This window comes from Procambarus clarkii, chromosome 23, assembly GCF_040958095.1.
Source record: "Procambarus clarkii isolate CNS0578487 chromosome 23, FALCON_Pclarkii_2.0, whole genome shotgun sequence".
In the NCBI taxonomy this organism is placed as follows: domain Eukaryota; kingdom Metazoa; phylum Arthropoda; class Malacostraca; order Decapoda; family Cambaridae; genus Procambarus; species Procambarus clarkii.
Genome location: NC_091172.1, coordinates 16,937,229 through 16,944,422, shown reverse-complemented (window position 1 = coordinate 16,944,422; position 7,194 = coordinate 16,937,229). Strand labels below are relative to the sequence as shown.

General features: G+C 50.8%; 1 pseudogene; it reads right to left on the bottom strand.

Annotated features, from left to right (window-relative positions):
* Positions 1-5,122: 5,122 nt before the first annotated feature.
* On the bottom strand, positions 5,123-5,230 carry LOC123764168 (5S ribosomal RNA; annotated as a pseudogene).
* Between the last annotated feature and the right edge of the window lie 1,964 nt (positions 5,231-7,194).

The following is a 7,194-nucleotide window of genomic DNA, read 5'->3' as shown; positions in this document are numbered from 1 at the left end:
AAAAGAATCGGCCGTCTGCCGACGGCGGTGCCTCTTCCAGGCTGCACGCTTACAGCGGACAGCCCGAGCACAGTCCACATTCCACCAGGAAACGCACTTCCGTGGACCCCGAGAGGAAGAGCGAGGAATAGAGCGGAGGGCAACGTCGAAGACAGTGTCATGAAAAAGGAGGAGAGCACGAGGGAGAGGCAGAAGGGAGAGGTCAGAGAGAGCAGCACTGAGGGTAAATAGGTTCCAGTCCGCATTAGCAAACTGCCACCTAGGGAAGGAGAGGGAAAGGCGAAATGAGAAAATGGAAACAAGGATGGGGAAATGGTCACTGCTATGGAGGTCATCAAGAACCTGCCACGTGAAATCTAAGTAAAGAGAAGAAGAGCAGTGAGAAAGATCAAGACTGGAAAGGGTGCGATTCCAAGAGTCCAAATGAGTGGGCTCACCAGAATTCAGAAGAGACAGGGAAGAAGAGAGGATAAACGGCTCAAGAAGGCGACCTCGGGTATTCGTCAGAACATCACCCCAAAGGGAATGACGACAATCGAAATCACCCAGCAGGAGCACAGGCTCCAGCAAAGAGTCCAGGAGGTGTTTCAAATCAGGAAGAGAAAGCGGGACACTCTGTGGGAGATAAATGGAACAAACTGTGTACCATTTCCCCACAAAGATACGAGCAGCAGAACAATGGAGAGGCGAAGGAAAAAGTAAGGGGACAAAGGGAACATCAGCGAGAATCAAGAGAGCAGAAGAATTAGGAGTCCCAGCAACCGCTAGGGGGGGGGGGGGGGGAGAAAGGAATAGCCACAAAAACGACCAGGACGAGCACCAAGCATCGGCTCCTGGAGACAGACACAAAGGGGTGAAAACCGCGAAATCAGAAGTTGGAGTTCGGGGAAATTGGCGTAATAACCTCGAACGTTCCATTGAAGAATAGACATCGACAAGAAGAGAAAGGACAACAACAGAGAACAAGAAAGAAACAAAGGCGAAAGAGCAACATAGCACGTTAAAGAATATCAGGGTCGGGATCAGGGTCAGCAAAGTCAGGGTTAGGGGGCATGGGTAAACTGAGCAAAGACGGAGGGAAGGAAGCGGGAGAACAGACCAGAGGTGGGCGGGTGGGGTCCGGAGGAGGAGGAAGAGGAGGAGACAACGGAGAGGAGCAGTCAAGGACAGCAGCAGGAAGAGGGGGAGTAGAAAGAGGGGAGCGCACCTCAGCAAACGCAGCAACCGAGAGGGAAGCAGGGGTCAAAGAAACCTCCATAGCAGGAACAGGGGGTGCAACCACTGAAATGGGAGGGGAAGGAGCAATAGAGCCAGTAGTAGGGGCCGATTAAGAAAGCGAAGCCTTCTTACCTGCCGGGGAGGAGGAAGGAGAGGAGCCAGGCTTACGCTTCTGACATAAAGAAACCGGTGTCCCAGCATCTACGTACCAGGCAACGGATTCCAGCGTCTCAACAGGAGAAGCTGAACGAGAGCACACACGATGGCCGTTAGGAGAGCGATGGACATCCGCCTGCACCGACAGGCGGCGGGGAGAGTCAATAGATGGAGGAGAAGGATGGGAATGAGGATCGGAGGGAGACGAGGAAGAAGACACAGGAGACATGACAGACTGGGTAGAAAGAAGGGGAACTCCAGACAGATGACCATGAGGGGGACCCTTCGGGACAGAACTCAAAGGAACAGAGGAGGAGGCAGTGGGCGTATCAGGGTCCAAGGCCCGGAAACGGTTGTGAGTCTGAAGAAGGTGGGAAGGGTGAGGAGAGGAAGAGCGCAACACGCGAGCATAAGAGACGTTAGCATAAGGCGGGAGCCGGCGAACCTGGCGCCTCGCCTCGGGAAAAGATAAACGCTCCCAGTGCTTCAAGTTGAGGACGGCTGCCTCAAGCTTGTAATGGATACAGGCACAGGAGAAGGTAGGATGGGCCTCACCGCAGTTGAGGCAGCGAGCTTGGGGAGAAGTGCACTCCAACTTAGAGTGACCTTCACCCCCACACAAAGGACAGAGAGAGACAGTTCCAGAGCAGTGGAGGGCACCATGCCCAAACCTCCAGCACTTGTTACAAAGCCGAGGAGAAGGAATATATTCCTGGACAGAGCACCTGGCACCAGCAAGAATGACAGAGCATGGAAGGGTCCTACCATCAAAGGTGATCTTCACAACTCGAAGGGGTTGACGGCGATGACCACGAGGGGGGACGAGTAAACAAGTCTACCTAGAGGACAGAATGGTCTTGGGCATCAAGGATATGCCGAATGTCATCGTGGCAGTCCTGCAGATTCCGAACACCGGTTGCATCATGGGGCGGGAGGAGAATAGTGCCAACACTGGCATTCAACCGAGCGTTCTTTGAGACCCGAACAGGGATCTCGCCAAGGCAGGATAAGGCAGCCAAGCGGGAAGCTGCATCCTGAGAAGGAGCAGCAATAACACGTGTACCGAGATGAGTGGGGTTGAAAGTAACAGACGCATCCACGGAATCAACAAGATGCCGATGGAGGGAGAAATCGTCAGGAGGCGCAGAATCAAGAGGGAGGAGATCAAAGTATTTGGCCCACGAAGCAGGACCAAACAAAGCCTGATACGCATCAGTACAGGAAGGAAACGAGCGAGTGCGGCCGTGGCGCTGACGGCGTTGAAAACCCCCAGAGAGAGGGGTCAAAAGGCGCAGTAGTCACAACGAGAGACTTAGCCGCACCAGGGGACGAAGTGGTCACCACTGGGGGCTTGAGGCTCGACCCAACCACAGAGGAGGAAGGGGAGCTGGGGGAAGAAGTCAGGACGGTTAAAGGAGGAGCAAGGTCGGGGCCCAATGCAGCAGGGGCTACAGAGCCCGGTCTTCCAATACAGGCTGACTCGGGGGCTTGGTCGCCCACCCCACGAGCCTGAGAGGGTACAACAGAAACATTCAACGACATATAGACGAAGATAAAGAAACTCATCCACGAATGTGCCCTCATACCCACCATGGAGGCACAATTAGAGGCAGGACACCCAACTGGAAGCTATTGACAATCATGCCGGGGCCCCCCAGGGGTGCGTCGTGAGTATACGCCTAACAAACGCCACCTTAAGAACCGTCAGTCCGTCGAGATCGGGTTCAGCGACGAAAGGGGGATTGACAATAAAAGGTTCCCCTCTCTCGAGATGTCGGGTACTACAGTTCTACAGGTGCAAGAGTATGCCTCGTCAAGCACCCGGGCGTCAAAATAGAAGAAGTCCAAAGGAATAACCAAAAACAAGCAAAAGGTCGGCAGGAAACGACAAGCAGATAGGAGAAGAGGTGGGAGAAAAACGAAAACAAAAGGAAAACGAAAAGCGACCCAGCACAATTAGAGAAGACAGCAGCAGGAGTGCAAGGCCACAAAAGGACAGAGGACTGTCCCATGGAGCATCACACTCCAGCAGCAATCCACTAAGCCCCCTCACGGCGCCAATGGGCCGGATGGGGAGGGGTCACAAATGGGAATTATTCCTACACATTATATATATCTTCGTCTTCCTCCGAAGACACTGGACACTCGGCGATGCTCACTCTGGGTAGCCTTTCCTGGTTTCCTCTTCCATGGCCCAGAACCCACGATGAATCCACCCTGACCACAAACCAGCCAAATCACAATCCCACTGGGTGCCTCGTCGTGATGGACTACAACCACAATCCAGCCTGTAGCTGGCAGGTACTAGTCAGCCTCGCTGTTAGGCCACTCCACAACTAATACTAGGGTTGCGAGCCCTAGCCAGGAGCCTCGTGTGATTCGCTGGTCACTCTCCTCGGTCGGCACTGCAGTGGGTGGTCTCTTTCACCAGCCAGCCCCGGATACGGCGAATCCCGTTACTGCCACTCCTCAGGCAGGCAATCACACACTCAGCAGAGTTCGTCAGGGGGTGGCTCACAGCTTCTACAAAGCAGACTGGTGAAGAGACCTTGGCTGCCTTGGGTAGACTCATTCAACGTACCTCACAACCGTCCTAGGTTGACTCTGAAAGTAGACACGTCATCAGTACTGGGGACACTACATGGGACCACTAGGAAACTTCACTTACTAGCTTAGACCCAAACATCCACCTCTTCGCTCCTTAGATGGCGTTCACTGTCTAAGCGCCACCTCACCAGAGGTCAGCAGCGGCTACGTCACGAGCCGACTAGGACAGGCATCCAGCACTTATTGCCGGTATCTCCCGTCATCACTTGATGGCGTTGTCCATGTTGTGGGATCTTTCGGGAGCGCACTCACAGACGGCGTGGTCTTCACGGCTTCGTGCTTGGGTGAGGAATTTTGGTTCGTAACACCTCCCCACCAAAAGAATTTGGTTTGAGTTTCTAAAAACAATAAAGGAAACAAACCAAATTAATCAGTTGTTCAGATGCGTGACAATGCATCGACTACAACGTTATCCACTCCTTTGATGTGCTCAATCTGGAGGGGATATTGTTGCAGATGTAGACTCCATCTGGTGTGTCGAAGATTCTTCTGTTTAAACTGGGCGAGAAACTTTAGAGGGGTTGTGGTCAGTTTGTACTAGGATAGGATGACTATTACTAGTTAGATACACTTCAAAGTGTTGGACTGAACTAATTAAAGCCAACGTCTCTTTCTCTATGACGGAATAGTTGAGCTGACTGGGGGTAAACTTCTTAGAATGGTAGGCTACAGGATGTTCCACCCATTTTCATCCGTCTGAGATAAGACGGACCCCAGGCCATAGTCGGAAGCGTCGACTGTTAGGATAAATCTATTCTCAAAACTCGGGGACCTGAGGATTGGAGAAGAGATTAGAATCGCCTTGAGGCTCTCAAAGGCTTTTTGGCAATGTTCATCCCACGACAGTTTCACACCCTTCCTCAAAAGATTCGTCAGGGGGTTATCTTGACGTTATCTTGAGATGATTTCGGGGCTTTAGTGTCCCCGCGGCCCAGTCCTTGACCAGGCCTCCACCCCCAGGAAGCAGCCCGTGACAGCTGACTAACACCCAGGTACCTATTTTACTGCTAGGTAACAGGGGCATAGGGTGAAAGAAACTCTGCCCATTGTTTCTCGCCGGCGCCTGGGATCGAACCCAGGACCACAGGATCACAAGTCCAGCGTGCTGTCCGCTCGGCCGACCGGCTACCTAAAACATTATTGCCAACAGCATTTGGTGTTCCCAGGCGGTCACCCATCCAAACCCAACGTTACTTAACTTCGCTGATCGGACGAGAAGCGGTGTTCTCAACGTGGTATGGCCGTTGGCCATACCACGTTGGGTGGCTATGGATGAAAAGTTAGGGACAAACTTACTGTAGAAACCAGCCATACCAAGGAAACGCAAGATGTCCTTCCTGGTGGCTGGTGTAGGGTATTGGACTATTGCCTCTACCTTGCTGGCCTTTGGCACAATCCATCCTCCTCCTACCTTATGACCTAAAAAGATGACAGAGGTTTTGGCAAACTCAGATTTGTGCAGGTTGTGCCTCTATGTGACGTAGATGGTCCTGCCAATTAACGTCATATATTAATACATCATCGATGTAGACCAAGGTGTTTTCTACGTCCCGCAACACAATACCTTATCAGCCTCTAAAAGGTGGATGCTGCGTTTTTCATCCCAAACGGCATCACCTGACATTCAAACAGGCCGTCGGGAGTCACGGACGCAGAGATGGGTTTGGCCTTCTCCGTGAGGGGAACTTGCCAATAGCCCTTAAATAGGTCAAATTTCGACAGGTAGTTAGCTTTGCCTATGGCATCGAGACATTCCTCTACTCTGGGGAGAGGATAGGTATCAGCTACTGTGACCTTATTCACCTGGCGATAATCAATACAGAAACGGTATTTCTTACCAGGTTTGGGCACTAGTAGTATCGGGTATGACCATGGGTTCGTGCTTGGGGCTATCAGATGGTGTTTCAACATGTACTTCACCTCCTCTTCCACTCCCTTTTTCTTCAGGGGATTGATTCGGTAGGGGTGTTGCTTTATAGGCCGGACTCCTTCCTCCAATACAACGTCATGCTGTAGGACAGATGTTAGTCCTGGAACATCTCTGAAGATTATCTTGTATTTCCGGATCATTTTCAGCAATGATGTTTGATCTCCTCCGTTCAAATGCGTAAATTTTGCCTACAATTTACACAGAATCTCAAAATTAGTAAGTACTTCCTCATCCTCCTCAATGTCATCTTTAGATGTCACCATGGTTATTGGGAGTGTATCTTGGCCCTCATATATTTTAATCATGTTAACATGAACTAAAGTTTCCTTCTTTCTGCGGTCTGGAGTGTTAAGAAGGTAATTGTGACTAGTAACCTTTCTTAAGACCTGGTAAGGACCTACAAATTTAGCACTCAAACTTCCGGTCACTGTGGGAGTACATACCAAGACTAGATCCCCTACTAGGAAATCCCTTTGTTTGGTCCTCTTATCATACCTGCTCTTGGTGGTCTTCTGAGTATTCTCTAAGGTTTTCCTTGCCATCTCCCATGCAGAGAACAACCTGCCTTTATTTGTAGATAGCCAGTCCACAACGTCTACGTTGTTCTCCTCGTCTTGCCAATGGTCTCGTGCCACTTCTAAGGGACCTCTCACAGAGTGGCCATAAATCATTTCGAATGGGGAGATTCCTAGTGATTCATTAGGCACTGATCTTACCGCGGCTACGTCACGAGCCGAATAGGACAGGCATCCAGCACTTATTGCAGGTATCTCCCGTCATCACTAGATGGCGTTGTCCATGTTGTGGGATCTTTCGGGAGTGTATTCACAGATGGCGTGGTCTTCACGGCTTCGTGCTTGGGTGAGGAATTTTGGTTCGTAACAAGCTGCAACCTCCAGGATTGGTCTGACATATGTGGTATACAAAGTTCTGTATGCTTCCTTACACAAGTTTCTAAAGGCCGTTCTTATGTTGGCCAGCCAGGCACATGCCGCTGATTTTATACTCTTGATATGGGCTTCAGTAGACAGGTCTGGCGTGATATCAGCATCCGGGTCTTTCTTTCTCTCTTTGCAGAATTTCATCTCCCAAATGATTTCTTGTATCTAGCCTCCTGCTCCCTACACCTATCTTCATTCAAATTCAATTGTTCGGGTTAAACCCTAACAACCATTTGTTGGACCATTCATGCAGCTTGTCCAGGTCTTCTTGAAGCCCCAAGTTCTCCTCCTCTGTCGTAATCCTTCTCATAATTTTTGCGTCGTTAGCAAACATTGAGAGGA